We start from the raw sequence: 24,193 nt of genomic DNA on the forward strand, positions 1-24,193 counted from the left end.
TATGGCGACGATGAAATAGGAAAGGGCTAGGAGTGGGAAGGAAGCGGCCATGGCTTTAAGTAATGTACAGCTTCAGCATTTGCCTGTTGTGAAAATGGAAAACCACGGAAAACCATCTTCAGGTCTGCCGACCGCGGGATTCGAACCCACTATCTCCCTGATTCAAGCTCACAGCTGCACGTCCCTAACTGCACGGCCAAGTGAAATACGTCTTTACCTGTGTAAGAGTACTAGTATCATTAGTTACCAGACTATTTGAGCTGATAATTTACATAAACCATTATTATTATTATTATTATTATTATTATTATTATTATTATTATTATTATTATTATTATTATTATTATTATTATTATTATTATTATTGTTCATTTTGGGAAGATATGAACTTCAAATCTCTCGGGCAGCTTCGTAATGTTGGACACCTTACCTACCTACGTAGTACACTTTCATAAGAGAAATAAAACATATTTTTAGTTATTTTACAACATTTTCTGTGAATGCTTACAAAATCGGTCAAAAGTATCCAACGAATATGAAAACGGATTTATATTTATATCGTAGGCAATTTATTTTCTGATGCTTTAATGCATTTTCCTTTTCAACCAAGAAAATATTAAATTAAATTGAACAGTGTTGTAGCTACTAATTATCTAATGTAAGGATTTAAACATTACGAGTGGGTAAAAAATTCTATAGTGCTTGCTTTAAACGCCAGACTTGCTAATGCAGCTGGAAAAAGTTTCTAACAAATGTGAAAACAAATCTAGAGTCACTAAGGGTTATCGCAGACTCCTTCGTGTAAAAACAGCTCAGTTTGAGACACATCACAATCATATTTGCACATAGTAATCCAGATCCCATTAACGTCAAGTTTTTATGAGTTAAACTCTTTGGTGACTTGCCTTAGTTTGCAACGACCTCCCAGGATCCCCGCATTCCAGAAAACAATTCTCGTTCTCCTATTCGTGCCAGAATTTGTAAATAAGAAATCAGACCATCTATGATTATCTTCGGATTGTGAAATAAATTTTCGGGCAATGCAAGTCAAGTCTCCCGGAGACTTAAGGAATCAAAACGGGTCTTTCGTAGATACAGCTTTTCAAAATTATGTAAAAGAATTGTTACTATATGCGTGTGAAACATGGAAATTCACCAATTCCAAAAGCCACCAACTCCAGATCTTTGTTAATCGCTTTTTACATGAGATCTTGTATCTAAGATGGTCAGAAGTTACATGTAACCGAGGACTGTGGTAACGTATGGGTCAGAAGTTCAAAGTATACAGAGGAAAAGGAGTTAGACTGGACTTCCGTTGCGGAAACCAGATGATTGCATCCGTGAAGGACACTTCCAGTTAAAATGAATCTTTCAAGCGCTCTAAAAATTGAACCTTTAAACGCGCTAAATTATGGGATAGGTGAAATCCTGAAGCACATACACTGAAACGTTTATTTACCAAACCTTAGCTAACCTAATATATCACTTATAAAATCTTTACTTCCTATTGATCTATTGCAAAGTCCATAGCAGACTGTTACCACAACACACATGAACGGAATGAAACATTCTACGATGCGCCTGTTTAGTGATGTTCAAAGATAACTGACTATCGATAGAGAAGTGCATTTCTTGGGTGCGTGATGTGCGACGAACCCACTTATTTTACAGTGACTCTATGTGTACAGTGTGGACAGTCCAGCCGCCATGTTTTAGCCAAGTACTCGATCAGCTGATAGAGTTATATTATTATTGTTTTAATAATGAATAGAATAGGTCAATGTTTTAAGATGTTATTTATTTTCCTCATGCTGTGTGCATATAGGCCTAGCAGTATTTGTTATATTCATAGTCTGACTACCTGACGTAAGACTCCAAAATTTAGTTTTATACGTGGTATAGGCCTACAGGTCGCAATTATTGAAGAGGTTAGAAATTTTGTATTTGTACCTAGGCCTATAATAACATTTATATTAAAATACGTGTGGCATAAAACAGTATAGACATTGTATTGAATAATGTATATGATGACTGTAAAATTTTCGTACATTTAAATTAAAAAAAATAACATTTTAGTATTCCAGGTTACATGGTTTTACATATCAGAATATACAACGCAGTATTATCAAACTTTAATGAACCTTTTTGGTCCATATTGAGGGATACCTACCTTTCTTATCTATCAGCAAAGTTCAGGAGATCTGTCTCTTGGGTCGTATCGGGTTCTTCGTCACTTGCTGAGATAATGTAGGGTTAAGTAATTCTAATCTCTCTACTTGAATGAAAGGTCTGTTTAAAAGATTCCTATTTATTCATGAAATTCTGAAGCATTGTGATTAGTCAACGGTATCATTGAAATTAATCGTGTCCACTGGACACCACAATCATTTTTATTACATATAAGGTCAGAATACTGGTGGGAGCCTTTGATGTAACTGCCTGATGGGCATTCTTACTAGAAACCATTGTCTCACTTTTTATTAAAGAAAGGAAAGTCTGGAAATCCTTAAATTCGGCTTCCATGTGAGACCACATGCACCATCATAGTGATTCGTTATGGTGCAGCCCTCGTAACACGAATCTGGACTCTGGATATAATTAAGGTAGTCCAATCGGTGTGTGCCACACAGTGGTTCAACGGCATGGACCCTTAATTGAATCGATGTGACCTGCGTCTACGTCATGGACCGACATCTAAACTTCTAATTTACTTTAAAGTCATTGTGGATGATGACCGCAAGAAAAATGATGCTACAGTGGGATATGGCCCTAATCTAAGTCACTGAGGTTGATGACCCCCTGACCATCCAAGTTTCTAAGCTGAAGGCTAAATACAATTAAGTTACATCGGTTGATGACCAAAGTTTCCACTTTACTATCCCCAGCACATTCACTGCTCAATCAATCAAAGTTAAATAATACAACAATAGCAATGCTCACAATACTTTGTGGCAGTAAAATCCATTACCTTCGGATATGTCCCCTTAATCGTTACATTAACATTTACACATTCCCCAGAAAACAAACTAAGATTTCCAGAATGCATCTCCAAGTTGTTCGCTTGATTTAAAGTTATTTCAAAGTGTGGTTTCACTGAATTTAATAATTAAATAAATTTAAATTATTTAATGAAATCTTAAAGGACAACAAATTCTATCTCCGCGGACTCTGGTTTCTTCACAAATTCCTACGCAATTGTGTTCTCACAATTTTAACATCCTGTGATGTTTATCTGTTTATTCCTATTGGCTGGAAAAGAATATTACATCATTCATGTCCAGTTTATATATCTTGTTTCATGACCTCACACTTTAAATCTAATCTAACCCTAGCCATTATTAACACTTGGATACCCTAATAATCTACGTACAAACCAAAAGCAACTCGCCATATAATTACGATATCATATCTCGTCATAACATTTTATAAAGTTTGCGCACCCCTCACAGACAAACAATCATTACTACCATCGCTCTATATTTCGGACAACCCTGAATTTGGTTAATCGTACTCTTTATACTCTAAGTTCGTGGTTTCAAATGTTCATTACGTTCTCAATTAAACAAATTCACAGTACCCAACAACTCGCACGTTATTCCCGGATGGACATTTCAACTAGATTCCATAATTATTTATCTCCGTCGCCACGAATGAAATCTCAATCCTACACGTAAACCACTACATGTCCCGTTACAACCCGTTCCCCTTCGATCCGCTGGCGATCTCAGCTACAAACGACCCTTCCCTGTCTGTCAGTCTCGATATGGAACATCTGTTCATCATGCCTGACTGACCTCAAAGAATGAAACGTTTAACTTCTCTAAAAGACTAATTACAAAATACGATATATTCTAACCAAGCAAATATGCACCTAGATTTAACTTTACACGTCCCACAATAATTATACACGTCACAAATTAATACCCACGCGGATTCCTAGCATATTGCTTTCCACTCCCAACATTATAAAATCTTCCTCGGGCTTCCACAAGTCCCGGTTTCATTGACAGGTCTCTAACCTGGTTCACAAATCTCATCTCGACTCACACGACAAAACTAACCTCTGTTTCCCAACTCACGCCTATCACCGACAAAGGAACTGAAATAAAATCCTTACTAGAATTTACGACGTCTAATACGCACAGTGCATTAATAATGAATAACTTCGCATAAAATGATATCGTATTTTAATTACGGGATTTTCACGAAAAATGACTGAAAAATTCTACTAGATCTTATTATTGTCAGTCAGACACAGTTTAAATGAGCCTAGAAAAACGTTTCACTCCGTGACCAAATTCATCACACTATACTCTCACCCGACAGCACGCTTCCACTCGATTGAAAATGGGTAACTATGGATTTCTTATATTATTTACGTCAAAATTTCAGACAGAAAAATTTTACGTCGAATGAACACCTTAATTTGACATCACAAAATATAGGCAGTAAACACACGGAAATGACGATCTACATTGACGTGATATCACTTCGAAACCCTATTTAGTAACTGTTTACAACATCATACGGCACTCGCAAGATTTCAAAAATTTATCCAAGTGGAAAATAAAACAAATGACTCTTTTTAGCCGTATTCTAACATTTACAAAAACCACATAGGGGTGACCACTGCGTCGTATATACCCCATTCAAATAAACATTTTTAGAGATCATGAAACAAGATACAATAGGTAGTAAGATGGTAAGTTACGCTATCGGTCATCATTGGGCTCACCAGCGACCCTGGCATTTTATTTAGCCATTTTTACATTTCTGGCTTTACAGATTATTATATTTCTTCAGGTTTCCTGGAAATAAAGCATTAAAAAAGAAAATACCCTTCACTTGTTTTTGCTGAGCGCACACGATGGACTGTAATTACTTCCGCACACGAATTTCTTTATTTATCACATACAATTTTATTCGATACTTTGACCGTCCTATCTGGTACAATTATTTCCACTCGAGAAAACTATCTCCACATGGAGTCAAGACCCCAGCCACAATGGCTAAAATCTGCGGTTGAACTTAGTCTACTTTTGTTGTTTGATTTCACAGAGCAGCTCAACACTTTATCGTCCGCTTCGTAACACAAAATGCAGGAGAAGGCGACTTCGTCATGGCATCAGTTCTTATATATAGCAGCTACCCCCTCTCTTCGGGCATCTCCCTTTGCCGCCAAGAAAATTTCTATAAATTTTCTGACTTAACTAAACTGTAATTACAGGAGTTTTGAAGGTGACTACATACTCGCTACATTTCTGGCGGTAGTGTTCATGGACATTTAACATTTATACGTGTTCGATTTGTGGGATAAATGACCTCCTTTGATAGGCACTATATTTTTGACTCGTCTTGGGCACGCCATATACACGCGCTTTGAAATAGTTCACAAATATGACTTAAGATTCTTCCGCCGTTGACACGTGCGACTGACGTCACGTATCCCAGAGCATTGGACCGAAGGTAATCACCCCCTTGCCACGTGTCAATTCCATGCTATCAAGAATCGAACTTCTTATTAAATTGAAATTTATGCATAATATTCTTAGGGCACAAAGGTCATGGGTTCAATACATAGAAATGTACTTTTTTTATATATGATTTATCGGTATGTATATAATTTTAACACACGCAGAAGATAGAAAATAATATGTTTAGGTAACCGACGGATAGACAAAATTGTAATTACCTAGCTCCATATTTATGTTAACATAATAAAAGTTAAAATAATATACTTCACCGTACAATTTTTTCTTGTGGTACTAATATAAATAATAACGAAAACCTGTTATCCTTTAGTTGTATTTATTTTCCGTCTCCATATGCACTGCTAAATAAGGTTTTCTTCCAATATTCCGCTACAAGGACAGCTTTATCATTGGCCTGCGGAACATCTTCCATTCTACACTGTGATGGTAAATGCTGACAAACCAGAAGGTGTTCTTAATCCTGTAGTAGTCCAGTGGTGAACCCTAGCAACTGCCATGGTCCCCAGATTGTGTATAGTGCTCCTTTAATTATGGCTACTGTTTGATCCCCTCAATGAGAAATTAAATATTAGTATCACCATACAACAGGCCTATAGTTTGAAGAAATACTACCTGTTGCTCGGTGAAAACAAGTAGTTATCCTGCTGACGGTGTACTTGTATTCAGGACTCAATTATCGACCACACGCGTTTCGATCCCCGTGATGTGCGACTAATTCTGTGCCCAGGTTCGTTTAGTACTGGTAGATAGAGCCTATCCGCTGAATTTTAAATTCTATTTGCTACTATCGGCTTTTCCAATACATTGTTATTTCTGTTATAATTACCTTCTTTTCCACCGCTCTTCCCACAACTGTGGGACTGTGTATGGGAACTGCGTCACACATGTGGATTTGGTCCTGTTTAATGGCCGGCTGCCTTTCCTGACGCAAACTCTGTATGGAGGGATCTAATCACTATTGCGTATTTCAGTGATGATGATTTGTAGGGTGGTACGTTGTCTGAATATGAAGAGGAGACTGTTGGGACAAATACAAGCACCCAGTTCCAAACCACGAGCTATTAAAATATTCTACCCGGCCTGGAATCGAACCCGGGACCCTCTGAACCGAAGGGAAGTACGCTGACCATTCAACCACAGAGTCAGACTATTATTGCTATCATTATAACGTATGGGGAAATTCAACTTGATGCTAGGCGGCACTTACAACCACGTCTTTTAAGAGATGAATAGCCATGAAAGTTTGAATTCGAGAATATACGTACATACATTATCAGTATAATCCATTATGCTTTTCAGCGTTCAGTCTGCAAGCCTCTGTGAATTCACTAATCGTCGCCACAATTCTCTCTTTGCAACTAGTGCTGTGGCCTCATTTGGTTCTATACCTATTATCTCTAAATCGTTAGCAACTCTGACCATCGTCGTCTTAGTCTCCCTCTACTTCCCTTATCCTCCATAACAGAGCATATATTCTCCTAGGTAACTATCCTCCTCCATTCGCCGCATATGACCCCACCACCGAAGCAGGTTTATGTGTACAGCTTCATCCATCAAGTTCATTCCTAACTTAGATATTTTCTCCTCATTCTAAGTACCTTCTGCCATTGTTCTCACCTCTTTGTACCAGCAATCATTTTCGCTACATTCATGTCCGTTATTTCTAACTTATGAATAAGATATCCTGAGTCCACCCAGCTGTCTCTCCCGTAAAGCAAAGTTGGTCTGAAAACAGACCGATGTAAAGAAAGTTTCGTCCGGGAGCTGACTTCCTTCTTACAGAATACTGCTGATCGCAACTGCAAGCTCACTGCATTAGCTTTACTACACAAGGATTCAACCTCACTTACAATATTACCATCCTGGGAAAACACACAACCTATATGCTTAAAATTATCTACCTGTTCCAGCTTTGTATCACCAATCTGACATTCAATTCTGTTGAATATTTTTACCTACTGACATCAATTTAGTCTTTAAAAGGCTAATTTGCATACCATACTCATTGCACCTATTTTCAAGTTCCAAGATATCATACTACAGGCTTTCGGCACAATCTACAATTAAGACCAAGTCGTCAACATAGGCCAGACTGCTTACTATATTTCCACCTAACTGAATCTCTCCCTGCCACTTTATACCTTTCAGCAGATGATCCATGTAAACTACGAACAGCAAAGGTGAAAGATTACAGCGTTGTTGAACCCCTGTAAGTACCCTGAGCCGAGAACTCATTCTTCCATCAATTATCACTGCAGCCCAATTGTCAACATAAATGTCTTTGATTGATTTTAACAATTTACCCTAAATTCCATAGTCCTCCAGTATGGCGAACAACTTTTCCCTCGGTTCCCTGCCATATGCTTTCTCTAGATCTACGAAAAGTAAACACAACTGTCTATTCATCTCGTAACATCTTTCAATTACGTAGCGCATACTGAAAATCTGATCCTGACAGCCCCTCTGTGGTCTGAAACCACACTGGTTTTCATCCAACTTCCTCTCAATCACTGATCGCGCCCTCCCTTCCAAGATGCCATTGAATACTTGCCTGGAATACAATACAATGCGATACCTCGATAGTTGTTGCAATCCTTGTTCCCTTGCATATAGATAGGTACAATTACTACCTTTGTCCAATCTGAAGGTACCTTACCAACACTCCATGCTAATCTTACTACTCTATGAAGCCATTTGATCCCTGCCTTCCCAGTATACTTCACGATTTCAGGTCTAATTTCATCTCTTCCTGCTGCTTTATGCCAATGGAGTTTATTTACCATCCTTTTCACTTCCTCAAGCGTAATTTTACCAACATCATTTTCCTCCTCATGAGCTTGATTGTTCGCGACACCACCATGATGATTTCCTTTTACGTTGAGAATATTTTCCAAATATTACCCCCACCTGTCCAGTGATTCCCTGAGATCTATTATGAGTTCACCTGAATTACCCAAAACACTTGTTCATTTTCTTTTTCCCTCCCTTCCTAAGATTCTTTATTACTGTCCAGAAAGGTTTTCCTGCTGCTGGGAATATATCAATCAAAATATCTCATACGGTGAAAATGAGTGAGACTTACAGTAAATGATCGGGACTGACCTTGCCTGTAACTTTTTTATGTTTTTAGATAAAACAGATATTTTCAGGAATATTTTGAAGTTTGTGAAAAATAATATAATCGTGAAAATCATTTTTCATACACCGTAAGATCGAACAAAATGTAAATAAACCGGGAATTACATTTTAAACAACTTTCATTATGTACAGGTTTCCCATGAGGCGAATATTAACGGAGAAATCCGACATTACCGTCTTGGCCTCCGTTAAATAACTCACCCATTTTGTTATTATTGTTAGCATTATAATGCATGAGAAAACTCTACTATTGATGAGAGCGTCTTATAACGTGCTACTTTCAGAGCTGAAAACAGCAATTGTTAAATTTCATTTTAAAAATCTTTCCGGATCTGTTTCTGCATCCATAAGCATAACAGCCTGCCGTAATTTTCTTCAGAACTCAGACCTCGACGATACGTAAATTCACACACATTTCGGAACTAATAATACTAAATAATCTTCCGTGTTTAATAGAAACTTATTTTCGGTTGGATTAAGGTTAAAACAGGTGCCTCTACTTCGCTGAAATTACATAAAGAGTCATCTTACCCTGTGCGGTATATATACGTTTAAATCAGCTTACGGGACATTTGGCTAAAACATGGCGGAGCCAATAAGAATGAAGCACTCGTTGGCCACACTGTGCATATAAAGTCACTGTGACTTATTTCAGGTAAACTTTTTTTGAGAGTGCGCTTTAAGGAAATCCTCAGAAGGCTTGAAGGTGAGGACGGCCAGGGAAAATCTCTAGACGTACCATTAACGAAGAAGCATGGAAGCATGGAAAGATGAACTGCCGTAGCCAGTAATGAAGAGTATGAACATTAACAAAGACAAATACAGGCCATTCTTGAAGGCCCCGTGCTCCGCACAGAGTAAAGGAAGTAAGTCAGTCCAGGTCACATGGTATTATACGTTATCCGTCGGGATGGGATTTATATGTAATACATATTTTTTTCTCATTAGCTACAGTCAAACGTTATCAACAGGGATAGGATTCTTATGTTAATACAAATTTCTTTTCTCATTAGTACAACCAAACGTTTGTCATATTTTTAAGAATTAGAATATTTGGAATGATTTAATACATATTCTAGTTTCCATACTTGTCCATATTTCCAGCTATAACACTTTTGTTTACATATTGTCCTTGCGCCTTGAAATACCGCTATGTGACAATGTTGATGGGAGAAATACTGACCCGCAACACATGTATCACAATGAAAATTCGTTTAGATAATTATAGTAGTTCATGCAATACTGAACCTTTCTGGTCAGAGCTCTAAGCTGAAATATTATCACATAGCAGCTTTTCTGGGTTCAACGACGAGAATAATTGAGGAAAACTCACATACGCACTTAACGTTTTATTTTAAATATCCTCCATACGTTATGGTTTCAAAGTTATTCTACTCAGAAAATAAGTTGAAATTCATTTTACTAGCATCATTAATTCAAATCTGGATTCTAGTTCAGTGTTTCTACGAAATATCGAAAGCAAGTTCTACTCAATGCATACTTTTTCTTTTTGTATTGAAATTATTTTGATACAATATAGACATTATTTAGATATTTTCTCCCGACTTTGACATCCTCTCAGTATTTCTTGAGCCATTAGCCAGTGCCTTCATGTTCCTTTCGAGTAGAGTTCCTCTCCGTCTTTTGGGTTTTGATTCAAATTATAGTCTTGGTACCGCTTTACCATCTTTCTGAATTTGAACATGTCATTAATTTTAAGTCCTGGAATTCCGATCTGTATCAGATCCTTTTAACATTTCTGGAACCACTTTGGCCCTGTTGAGTTTGGTTTGATCAAATTTCATATTCCCTTTGTTAGTCGGTCATCCGACATCCTGAAAATGAAATGAAATGGCGGATGGCTTTTACTGCCGGGAGTGTCCGAGAACATGTTCGGCTTGCCAGATCCAGGTCTTCTGATTTGACTCCCGTAGGCGACCTACTCGTCGTGATGGGGATGAAATGATGATGAAGACGACACATACACCCAGCCCTTGAGCCAGCTAAATTAACCAATGATGGTTACAATTCCCGACCCTGCCGGGAATAGAACCCGGGACCCCTGTGACCAAAGGCCAGCACGCTAACCATTTAGCCATGGAGCCGGACATCCTGAAAATTTGCCCGTAGAAAAGCAAGTGTTTTATGTGAGTGGGTACGCCTGCTGTAACTTCCATATCCTGACGCTAATATTCTTTACATTATATTTCACCTTTATCACCTTTATGGATACTTCAAACCATATTTTGGCATTTTAGCCCACGTACGAGTATATATAAATCCTAACCCTGGTTATCATTTTTCTACATGAATTGATGAACAAAGAACTCTTGGTCTCTGAATAAGGTAACATCAACAAACGACGCATATTTCATGGTCTGAAACATAAACCTAACGTGGTTTTCAAGCACATATTTATTGTGACGAGAACTCTTACGACTTGTCCGCAAAAAATCACGTGCTAATATTTTTTCTGTTGAGGAAGAAATAACCCAGGAAGTTTATCTAAATGGTTGTGTGAGTACATATCTCTCTAGTTCGTGGAAATTCAATGTTTTCTACAGAGCTATCGGTGTATACAATCTTGAGCTATACGTAGGCTAGCACGACGACGAGGTGGCGTGCCGTGTGAGAACTGTCAGACAAATTACGGGGCGCACAGTAAACAATGCAAATTGTGTCCTCGGGTTAGTCACCGTTCTGGTGTCTTCTTACGCGCGACCTCCTTGTCACATCAAGACATGTAGGAATCAATGTTGTCTATGTCCATAGAAAGAGAACAGAGATGTGATAGTCGAATGGCACAGTCATTGTCTTCAATCAATAATCATCAATGAGCTGCATTTAGGGCTGTCACCAAGGTGACAGATTCCCTATCACTTGTTTTTTCATCGAATTATTCCAATCCCTTACTCCTATTTTCCCCAATTTTTGCTCTTGAATTCCGACTTGATCTTCACATTATGTTATTTCCTACTTTTAAGAGCTTCTCTCAAGCTTTTTCGTTTAGTAGACCAGCTTGCTTCCTTTCCCCCAAGTCTTCCCAGCCCAAATTTAGCAACATTTTCGCAACGCTAATCTCTTTTTTCAGAAATCGCCCAGAATAAATCGAGCTGCTTTTCTTTGGATTTTTTCCTGTTCATTATTCAATTAATCCTGGTGTGGGTCCTATAAACTGAAACCGTACTCTAACTGTTGTCTTAACAGAGACGTATATGCCCTTTCCTTCACATCCTTAATACAACCACTAGATACCCTCATAACCATGTGAGGAGAATCGGTAACCGTTTTTTACAATCCCGTTTGTGCGATTACCCTAACGAAGATATTTCTTTAAATATATTAACATCTAGGTACTTACAATGATGCCCGTGAGGAACTTTCACCCCATTAAAGCAGTAATTAAAACTGAGACGACTTCTCCTCTTCATAAAACTCACAACCTGACTTTTCACACCGTTTATAATCATAAGCCTGCTGACCATTCCACAACATTGTCAAGGATATTTGTAGTGACTCAGAATCTTGTAACTTACTGTATTTATTATTATATACTGTATAGTACAACATCATTCGTAAAAAAGATCTCTGATTTCAGTTCTTTACTCGTGTTGATGCTTTGGTCATCAACCCATAGACTGGGTTGAATCAATTCTGCATGTCACCCTGTCCTGTGCAAACCTTTCTGCATAGCTACTATGGACATCCTACATCTACTCTAATCTGTTTTTCTCACTCGCACGTTGATCTACCACCGCCTACACTTCCCTCAAAAACCAACTGATCAAGTTCTGGGTGTCTCAATTTATGTCCTAACAGTCTATCACTTCTTTCGGTCAAACTTCGCCAAATGTACTTCTCTCACCAATTCGATTCAGTATCCATTCGTGATTCAATCTGCCTATCTCACCTTCAGTATCCTTCTGTAGCACCACATTTCTGAAGCTTCTATTCTCTTTCTTTCTCATGCTGTTATCGTTCATGATTCTCTCCCATACAATGCCACGTTTCAGACGGAAGTCTTTATAAACATCTTTCTATGAAAATCCACATCCTATTTCCAGTCATTCGACCGGATCTGGGATGGAATGAATGGAGCCCCCGTCTAGCCGCGAGGATGGGAATTGTGCCGGCTGCCGAAGCCTGTCGCACTCCTCTGGGGCAAAAACTTCATTCTAATTCCTATAAAATTTTTCGAAGAGAACAAATTCCTTTTCCTTTCATTACTCATTTTTCCTTGCTCATATCAAGTATTTTAATTTATAAACACAGATATAAAAGGTACTAGTGCGACAACATTTACGTGTACATTCACCGTTAGAGTTTAAGATACTATGCAGTATTTAAAGTTTATTAGCTCAGATTAGATTCCTGGTTTAATATTAGCTTGAGGAACGGGAACTGTGTGCGTTTAGGCATAATACGTATTAATAATAATAATAATAATAATAATAATAATAATAATAATAATAATAATAATAATAATAATAATAATAATGATAATAATAATAATAAATGAAATGGCGTATGGATTTTAGTGCCGGGAGTATCAACCACAATTTTTATGTTTTAAAAACGAAAATGGAAAACTTGCCATTAACAATAAAGAAAACTGTGTACTAGGCCTATTAGCATAGTATATCAGGAAGTACCTCAAATGCGAAAACCAGTGATAAGGTTTGACAAAATACAACCCAAAAATGTTTTTTCGAAATTCAAAACCACCAGACAAAACTGAAATCAAATAACTCAAAAATAATAAACGACTTCTTGAGAAAATTCAACAGACGCAGAAATGTAGAAATATGCTTGTTATGACATGATTGTGCAACTTCATTAACTTATAGAAGAAATTTCGTATTCTGGGAAAATTCCTGAAGAATGGAAATACGTTCTCATATCTCCATTACACAAAAAAAGCCATAGAGGAATCTCTTTAGTGCCGGTTATTTACAGAATCCCACCCAAGGCTCTTCAAAAACGTTTGGAAAAGCAAGTAGACCATCAGCTCGGTGAATATCAAGAGGAAATAGGAAGGGCAACAAATTTTGAAACTGAATTTGATCATCACACCGTCAGTGAAGAAACAGTAACTCGTATGTCACAGTGCACTTCCTATCCATTACTTTCCTTAAGACTGGTTACGCCTACCAATATGCAGTCCATCAGAACAATGTTCGTCGTGTTCATTTTCCTAAGGGAAGGTGTAAAGGAAAATTAACCTTAATTTAAGTACAGTATACTGTAGAAGTGTGTATATTTGCTTTATGTCGCACCGACAAAGATAGGCCTTATGGCGACGATGGGAGAGGAAAGGGTTACTAGTGGGATGGAAGAGACCATGCCCTTAATTAAGGTCCAGCCCAAGCATTCGCTTGGTGTGAAAATGAGAAACCATCGAAACCCATCTTCAGGACTGCCGACAGTTGGGTTTCGAACCCACTATCTCCCGAATGCAAGCTGATAGCTACGTGACCTAAACCAATCGCTCGTCGATGACCAAGAGCAGCGATCGCGACTCCAGGATGCACCTTAATATCGAGTGGCTGTAGTTATAAAGTGTTATTCAGAATGTATGCATGTGTAAAGGAAACTACCGTAGTTTATACTGCTTTACAGTTTGAACATGAACTCTAGCTTCCGTACGGGAGAAAAAATAACGATCAAACTGCAAGGCTTCATCTGAGCGCTGAGAGAAATTTAATATGGTCTTGCAACTGGAAGTCTGACAACGTTCTAGTTTATTTTGAAGCTACTAACGAGAGATGAAAGACACGAGGAAGTGGGTCAAAGACAGAAACTCATTTTAAATAAACTTAGATATGAAGGCGACCTGAGGAAGGAAACCTTATATTATATTCTAAACATGGACTGATTGAGAAATAAAAGACGTGCGATGTCAATAAATATGGAAGATGCTATCGGAAGGGTAACACAGAATTATGAGAGGATTCTGGGAAAGTAGCTCAGTGTAATATAAAACAAACAAGAGTGTCCAGTAGTATTATATCACTTGACAGTCGCCATTTTTTTAAATTCCATTTTAAGCGAAAGACATCTTTTGGGAAAACAATTTGAGATCCTCACAAGCAAGAACGAAATGTATGTAACACGGATGGGCTCTTCATGTATGCAAGGAAAATTATTAAATCGTGTCCGTTTTGACTTAAAGTACTCTATAGATTTTTTTGCTAGTGGCTTTACGTCGCACCGACACAGATAGGTCTTATGGTGACGATGGGATAGGAAAGGCCTAGGAGTTGGAGCGAAGCGACCATGGCCTTAATTAAGGTAAAGCCCCAGCATTTCCCTGGTGTGAAAATGGGAAACCGCGGAAGACCATTTTCAGGGCTGCCGACAGTGGGATTCGAACCCACTATCTCCCGGATGCAAGTTCACAGCCGCGCCCCTCTAACCGCACAGCCAACTCGCGCTGTACTCTATAGTGTTGCAACTTATACCAGTGAGCATTACAGAAACAAGAAAGTTTTAATTGCCGGGCTGAGTGGCTCAGACGGTAAAGGCGCTGGTCTTCTGACCCCAAATTGGCAGGTTCGATCATGGCTCAGACCGGTGGTGTTTGAATGTGGTCAAATAGGTCAGCCTTGCATCGGTAGATTTCATGTAAGAGAACTCCAGCGGGACAAATTTTCTGCGCCTCAAGGTCTCCAAAACCCGTCAAAAGTATTTAATGGGAGGTAAAAACAGTAACATTATTATTAGTTTTAAAATTGAAACTATTTGTAGACTTTACTTGTGACGACAGTGTTCAATATCCGATTAAAAAATTATGGACCGATGTATCTAGCAATAAGAATTTAACGACGGTATGACGTCATCGAACGATGCAAAAATGCTGCCATCTTGACGTCCCAAAATCACTGCGCCGCGCGGCTAACAGTTACACTAGTGCAGCTCTAGAATCCGATGTGATAGCAGGTCATGTGAGGTCTCGGATCATTTCAGGAAATTATGGTGCGAAGAAGTGCGAAAAAGAAGGTCTTTATTCGTGAATGTCATGACATTTGGACACTAGATGGACTCAAAATGATCGAAAACGCTTTTCAAATAGTAGAGTGGCATGTTAAAATTCCAAAAACTCCAAAACCACCAATGTCGAGCGTCACATGGCTCATTAGGGAGCGTCTCAAAGTTACGGAAGCCGAGCGACGTGAGGCGAGTTCTGCGCTGCCGGAGTCCCGGTCGACTGCATCTCCTGCTACAATGGGAGAAAATGATTGATTTGGAATTAATTTATTTTTTAAATTAAGAAATAAAATGTCAACAATAATATTTTAAATAAGTTCACGGTGGATAAAATATCCAAACACCGTGAAATAAGGAATACAGAATACGAAAAATTTGGCAATATATTTGTCGAGCTAACATATTTACTTGATTAAAGGTACAAGGTAACAGGTAAATATCCGCGTGAGAAAAGCCATCACAAATGCGCCGTGCTGGTCCATTAATAACCGCTCTAATCGCCTGAATGTTGAATGGAGGCATGCAAACGTGCATGCATTGTATCGTACAAGAGCCGGATGTCAGCTTGTGGGATGGAGTTCTATGCCTGTTTTACTTGGTCTGTCAATACAGGGACGGGTAATGCCGGCTGTGGATGACACTGAAGTTGTCGTCCAATGATGTTCCATATGTGCTCGGTTGTGGACAGACCGGGGGATCCATCAGGCCAAGGCAAACATGTCGACACTCTATTGAAGCCGTTGGGTTACAACAGCGGAATGGGGGCGTGCATTATTCTGTTGGAATACACTCCCCGAGAATGCTGTTAATGAATGGCAGCACAACAGGTCAAGTCACCAGATGGGCGTACACATCTGCAGTCAGGATGCGTCGGATAACCACCAGAGTGTTCTAGCTGTCATAGGAAACTGCTCCCAAGACCAGAACTCCCGGTGTAGGTCCAGTGTGTCGACGTCGCACACAGGTGGAATACAGGCGCTCACCTGGCTTCCTTCTAAACCAACACACGACCATCACTGGCACCAAGGCACAACCGCTTTCGTCGGAAAACACAACGGACCTCCACTCCATCCTCCAATGAGCTCTCGCTTGACACCACAGAAGTCGCAGGCAGCGGTGGTTTGGGGTAGGTGAAATGCACGCCGCACGGCGTCTTCCTCTGAGCTGTCCTTCAAGTGACCAATTTCGAACAGTTCGTTGCGCCACTGTAGTGCCAACTACCTCTCAAATTGCTGATACAAACGCAGTCCACTGCACCACAGCCATACGCCGAATACGGCGGTCCTCCCTCTCTGTGGTGCCACGGGGTCGTCCGAAACCCGGTCTTCTTGCGAGCGTACCTTCTCGTGACCACCATTGGCAGCACGCATGCACAGTGGAGACAATCCTGTCAAGTTGTTCTGCAAGAGCGCGGAAGGAAAATCCACCTTCACGATGCCCTATAATACGGCCTCGTTCAAACGCAGTGAGCTGTTGATACTGGCCTCTTCGTCATCGTAAAGGCATGCTTGACCCACTCACAGTCATTCCGTCCAATCTCACAGGTAACTGATGTTCTCGCACAGTATAGTCCGTATGAAGTGCAAAGTCATGGGGCCGCTACTAGCGCCGAGCTAATGCGATTTGCGGGAAATTTGAATCCAAGTCATCTTTCAGATGTACAAACACGCCTACCAACGTTCGTTAATCTAGCACAACCCCTTCTTGGTGTTTGGATATTTTATTCCGCCAGTATACTTTATGTCGACAACACCTGGCACATGGTAGCCTACGTATTTTGCGTCAAGAATGGTGGCCATGACTTCTACACAGACTCGTTCTATTACTTTCGCATGTGGAAGGTGCTAAAAGAAAAGCGCTCTACCTCTCAAAACTGATCATGTAATCCTACCACCAAAATTATCAAATAGAGTAAAGGGAGGTATGTTCGTGATACAGGAAAGTTAGAGATAAATTTTGAATAAGTATCAAGTATTCGCTAGAATGTGATTGCAAATTAATGAAATAGAAAGTTGATTAATAACTTTCACCACATCTAAGCAAGTGCAGAAGATCTGGAGAAATTGCTGAATGATATGGACATAGACTTGGAGAAGGAATAAAAGATAAATTAAATTATAACTGGACTGTGAGGAGATGTGCATAGCATAAGCAGAGCATGTCAGTCAGTCACAGTGCCGTAGCTGGAAACTGATTCACTGTAGAAGAAAATGTTCAAATATATTATTGTTTATGTCGTTGTGGTGACGTAGAATCCCGAAAAAATTTTTATGCCATCGATTATTGTGCTGTGCAGTCGACTTTTTCTATGTTTATCGTGACTGACTGGCCACAAGCTGTCCTAAACAAGTGTCCTTTCAAACTATTTAGAGAATTAAGAAAATTATACTTTATATCAATGTACATACAGAAAAGATCACATTTTGATATATAAAAAAGTGAGCTTGAAGAAAGCAAAAGTTAATAAAAATGCACCTTTTGTTATGTATTTCTCAGACCACCAGACATTTCGTACCACTTTATCGGCGAAGAGTCAGCTAGTGTTTTTAAAATATTTAGGAGAGGCCATTCCGTACCATTTGAAAGAGTGGGAAGTGTTGCGAAGTAAAAACGATACGCTAATAAATGTATTCATTTGTATATCCATTGTCTCACTAACTGGCGCAGAAGCCTCCGCACGGTGTGACCACTACTGATCTTAATCTTCCGTCTGCTCGACTGATCTGATTGACACACATGTTAATATTATTATGTCGTATTCGTCATTCGCGGGGGCCTAGTTTCCCACCTTTCAGTAGATTCCTGTTTCCGCGGGACCTTCAAGCCCATATTGGCCAGTTCATCGAATTTTTCATTTAACATACTTGATAATGAAATAATGCAGTTGTTTATAAACATTCACAATAATAGCAATATTATCCATTCTTATGCTCGCCAGGCACATTGCGCCCGAACACGATATTTATTTCTATTGTATTGTTTTAGCAATTATACTTCAAAAATCGGCTTTCTTATAATGATATTTGCATAAACGTAAGTGATAAGTATAGCTTAAAGGGTTATTAATAAAATAATACAGAAGTTTTCTTCAGCAAATGTAAATTATTTTTCTTTCTGATTTTTAAAATGTGTCTGTGAGACTCATTACTTCCGCTGGCGTAGAAATAGAATTCCAATTTGACATCAAGTGGTACGGATTGTCCTGGCGTAAATATTTGAGGATTACGGGAAAACCGTTCGCACGTAGATAACGACCTAGGTGGTACGAAATGTCCTCAAAAATCAAGTGGTACGGAATGTCCGTGGTACGAAGTGTCCGGACACCCGTTCAACGTCATAAGATTTGAAGTGAGATATGGGCTATTGCAAAATGGTTTTCTGGTGCGTCCTTATCCCAGAGGGACGCATATTTTAAACTATGTAGAGGCCTAAATATAATTCTTGAATATGTAATGTCAATTTGGCAATTTACGCCTCGGTGTGGCATTTTTGTGGAATCAATAAATTTGTTTTATAGCAGTCGAATAAAGTCAGGTGATGAAGGAAATTTCAAGATTTGTGAATGAAGACTTGAAGTAAATAGATGAATATTGCTACATGGTTAGTGGAATAAATAACAATGGCTAAAGTAAGGGGGGTATCATAAGCAAGAAAGGATTTTCGAAACGGAATTTGCTCACATTAAACATAGATATGTATGAATGAGCCGAGTAGGGCTGAGAGAGCAAGCGCTGTACATTGCGCCATTCAGCCCAGCGCACACACAATTAACTCCCTGGCAGCCTGATTGCTGAACGTACATGCACCCCTAATGCTAGTCGTTGCTTTTACTGCCTCTGGATCCGTTCTGGTTTGTCATAAAGCAGGAAAGAGGACTCCCAGCTGTTGTGTATAGTTCTCTGTCTGTCTCCGTATAGCTGTCATCATTATTATTCTAACTGGAAGCTCTCACTCACGGCCACCGCGATATCGGGTCTGACACGGTGTGTAGTGTAAATCACAGCCTCATTTGCATATCAATCGCCGCACAACGCCTTGCTAGGTGACGTCATAGTACGGAACAGATGACAGCCGCTAACTCCAGGCCATCCTACGTGACACCATTTAGTGGGGTGGCATTGTATACAGTACACAGTCCGCTTAATGAACCGGAAGTATGGCGAGAGGCAACTATCACTAAGAAAGGAGATCGTGTCGTCACAAATTACCGTGCAGATTTTGGAACGTAACTTTCAAGTCGTGTGGTGTGAGAACGGAAAATTTATCAGAAACACAACACGATGTTTTTTAGAAAACAAAATTACGTTTTTTTTTTTTTTTTTTTTTTTTTTTTTTTTTTTTTTTTTTTTTTTTTTTTGTTAAGAAGGAAGCCATACTTCCCAATGTCGACTCACCTAAGTGTAACTTAAAAAAGTTTTTTGTTTATCGAATACACGTCTTTATTTTTAAAATTTCATTTCAATATAGGCACCTGCGTCAAGGCTCTTCTTGGTACAATACAGATGAATTACAATGGCGGCTATATCCACAATGTAAATCTTTCTTTCTTAATCTGCTTATCCTCCAGGGTTGGCTTTTCCCTCGGACTCAGCGAGGGATCCCACCTCTACCGCCTCAAGGGCAGTGTCCTGGAGCGTTATACATTGGCTCGGGGGATACAACTGGGGAGAGAGCTTGCTTGATGATGATGATGATGCTTGTTGTTTTAAGGGGCCTAACCTCGAAGGTCATCGGCCCTGGGGAGAGAGCAGTACCTCGTCCAGGCGTCCTCACCTGCTGTGTTGAACAGGGGCCTTGTAGGGGGGATAGGAATATTGGAAGGGATAGACAAAGTAGAGGGATGGAAGCTGCCGTGGCCTTAAGTTAGGTGCCTTCCCGGCATATGCCTGGAGAAGAAGTCGGAAACCACGGAAAAAAAATATCCAGGATGGCTGAGGGGGGAATCGAACCCATCTATACTCATTTGACCTTCCGAGGCTGAGCGGACCCAGTTCCAGCCCTCGTACCACTTTTCAAATTTCGTGGCAGAGTCTGGAATCAAACCCGGGCCTCCGGGGTTGGCAGCGAATCACACTAACCACTACACCACAGAGGCGGACCACAATGTAATTGTCTATATAAAGAAAGTTGTAGGGGGTCCGCTGTCTGTAATTTCGTTTGTTTTGCCAATTTTTCAGTTATTTATCCGTTTTGGGTCAACTAAAGACAGAATCGGTGGCTTTTACTTTTCGTGTCTGTTTGTCTGTCTGTTTGTCTGTCTGTTCCACTATCACGTCGAAACGGCTGGATAGATCTCAACCAAACTTCATATTTAGAGTATACTCATCACGGGGAAGGTTCCGATATGCATATCATTTTACAATTTTTGAATAGACGGGGGGTTTATAGGAAAACCAGAACGGTTTTCCTCCATTTTCTACTATACTGTTGATTTTCTGTAAACTCCGAGGACCGTACGTGAAATGTCTCTTCATTATAAACAACTTTCGTTATGTTCATAATTTACCTTACTCTTCACATGACGGAGAAATTTACTATTTTATGCGGGTATCATGCTCTGCATTGAGTGACCGACAGACCGACAACGAACCTACAGGTTACCATGGCAACGTCTCTGACTGCTTGCCAGCAGGGAAGTAACGTATTGCCGTTTTCCTCATCATGCTTTTAAATTCGTGGTTGTTCCTTGGGTAGAAGGCAAGAGAGGCGTCAATCGGCCTATCTGCGGGATATCGGCGGAATATCGTTGGTGGTTATAACCGCCCTCGAATAGATTAAGTAATAACACCATTAGTCATCTTCTTATCTGTTTACCTAAGAATCACTGCGCCTAAATTTCTTCTCTGTTACCGCTTTATTATATCCATAACTCACACCAGCATAATTTATTGAGAGGCATTTGATTTTCCAATACATTCATTTGGCATTTACATATATGTCGTTACTAGCGAATGTACCCGTGCTTCGCTACGGTATTCTACATTGTATTCGAATATCGAAGTAAATAGTGTACATGCAGTAAATAAGATTGTTTTAAAATTGCATGTCTCTTAGCGTTATCCGAGAAAGAGCATGGGGAGGTCCCCGTACGTTGTTTCCAATGTAAAGTGTTAGTTACGGATTTGTGATATAACGGCAGGCTCACTTGCCTACTGCCATTCACAATCGAGTTGGGAAGTTTACATTATAATTGCAGGCCCCATTGCCTACTACGCGGACAGAATCGATCTGGGGAGTTTTCGTTAAAATGGCAGCCCCCCTTTCCTACTTCCAGACAGATTACAGTTGAGGAGTTTCTATTATAATGGTAGGAAATTACCCTACTATCACTCGAAATTGAGTTGTGCAGTTATCATTATAATGCCAGGCCCATTTTCTTACTGCCAGCCAGCTTACTGCCAGTCACACCAAGTTGGTGAGTTTCCATCAAAATAGCCGGCCACTATGCCTAATGCCAGTCACATTTTAGATGAGGACTTTTGTTTATAATGACGGGCACCCTTGCCTACTGCCAAACACAATCGGGTAGGGGAGTTTTAAACAAAACTGCATGCTCACTTGCCTTCTGCAAGTCAAATCGAGAAGGGAACTATTCATTACAATTGTAGGCCTTCCTTACTAATGACAGTTACACAGGAGTTGGAGAAGGAACCCTTTCCTACTGCCAGTCAAAGTCGGTGTGGGGAGTACTGATTACAATAGCAGACCCACCCTTTCTCGATCGCTAAAAATCGACATCAGTGAATATATATAGATCGACATACGAAAGTATATGCGTGTTTACAATATTGAAGACCTTCATTTACAGATTAACTGCTACTAAACGTACGTCATATCGACAAAGGATTATACCATAAGACACGTCCTATGGTATGTCATCTATTCTTGGGTCAGATTGAGTTAGAAACGTGGAACAGGGTAAAGGTTTTGTAAGATTATCTCACATTACATTACTTTTCGGATAATTATGTGACAGCTACATACATAGCATTTGGCTCACATATGGCTACTGGGTGGGCCAATTTTCGTGAAGAGTTTGATGATTCTGTATTTCATATAAGTAATTGAAAGTATGAATTATGCATGTGAAAATTCCAAATTGACTAAACATCGATTAATAGAGAAAAATCAAACGTAAAAGGGATACAGATACGGCAAAAAGTCATAAGACCAATGCTGTAGATCATTCCAAATTGAACGGAGATTGTGCAATCCGTTATGTGATAGGAATTTCCGAAGGTCTGCACCATCATCAAAATTGCCTGCATATTTCGATATTCTTCGGGGATAAAAAGTGAAAAATTTAATGATCTAGGATGTTTTCCGTTCGTTACAGGCTAAAACGTATAATTTTGTCAAATTTCAATTATCTTCTTTTTCTTCTGGCAGATTATGCCGCAATCTGGATTTTGGGCGAGGCGGGTAAAAATTAGGACTTTCAGGAAATCAAAAATTATGGAGATTGTTATTATTACCCCTTAAACGGAAAGCTGTACGAAAATTTCGCCAAAATAGTCAGTGTTGAGGCACACAGTCGTTACGATTTGATTTATATAGATAAGGAATCTGCTCCATGTAAAACACCTTTTGGGCTATGTCCGCTGGACTTAACCTGCAAAAGTGACCATTCATGATATCTCCCTTATTAATCCTCCTGACGAAAAAATGCACATGAAAAATAAGGTTTAGAGGTGGAATTCCATCACGTTTGGTCGATTTCCAGTCAGGGTGGTCTTGTTCTGTATATATTGTGGAAGAGTAAAATCACCATTTCGGTTCCCTATAAACCGCCAGTCCATTCCGAACATGAAATGTTATTTACGTTTAAAACCTACCTTTGGACAGGTGGATGCTAAATACAAATTTTGGTTCGAATGTCTTCAGTAGTTTTCAAGTTGTAAGAAATACGCTTAACACGCACCCGCTCGTGAGTCAAGTCCGATGGGACTTGTACAGAAAAACGGTCCGTTAATGATATCTCCCTTATTAATCCTCGTATCGAAATGATGCACATGAGAAAAAAGGTTTAGAAATTAATTTCTACCAAGGTAGGTAGATTTCCATTAAGTTTGGTTGTGTATATTTTGTGGAAGTGCAAAATCACTGTTTCGGTTTCATATAAACCCCCAGTCAGTTCAGGGATTTAGAAACAATATTTGCCCTAAAACCTATCAAGGACAGGTGTATTCTAAATATGAGCCTTGGTGGAAATACATCCAGTAGTTTGTAGCACTCGCGTACATACGGCGTAATTAAAGAAGAAATAATACAGTTAAGAAAGTTGAAAGTAATAGAAAATGGATTATAACTGAGGACAGCCGGATAACGACAAATATGTAAATGCCAAGTGAATGTATTGGAAAATCAAATGCCCCTCAATAAATTATGCTAGTGTGAGTTATGGATATAATAAAGCAGTAAGAGAGGAGAAATTTAGGTCCAGTGATTCTTAGGTAAACAAATAATCAGAAGATGACTAATGGTGTTATTACTTAATCTATTCGAGGGCGGTTATAACATCCAACGATATTCCGCCAATATCCCGCAGATAGGCCGATTGACGCCTCTCTTGCCTT

Source organism: Anabrus simplex, chromosome 4 (genome assembly GCF_040414725.1).
Source record: "Anabrus simplex isolate iqAnaSimp1 chromosome 4, ASM4041472v1, whole genome shotgun sequence".
Lineage (NCBI taxonomy): Eukaryota > Metazoa > Arthropoda > Insecta > Orthoptera > Tettigoniidae > Anabrus > Anabrus simplex.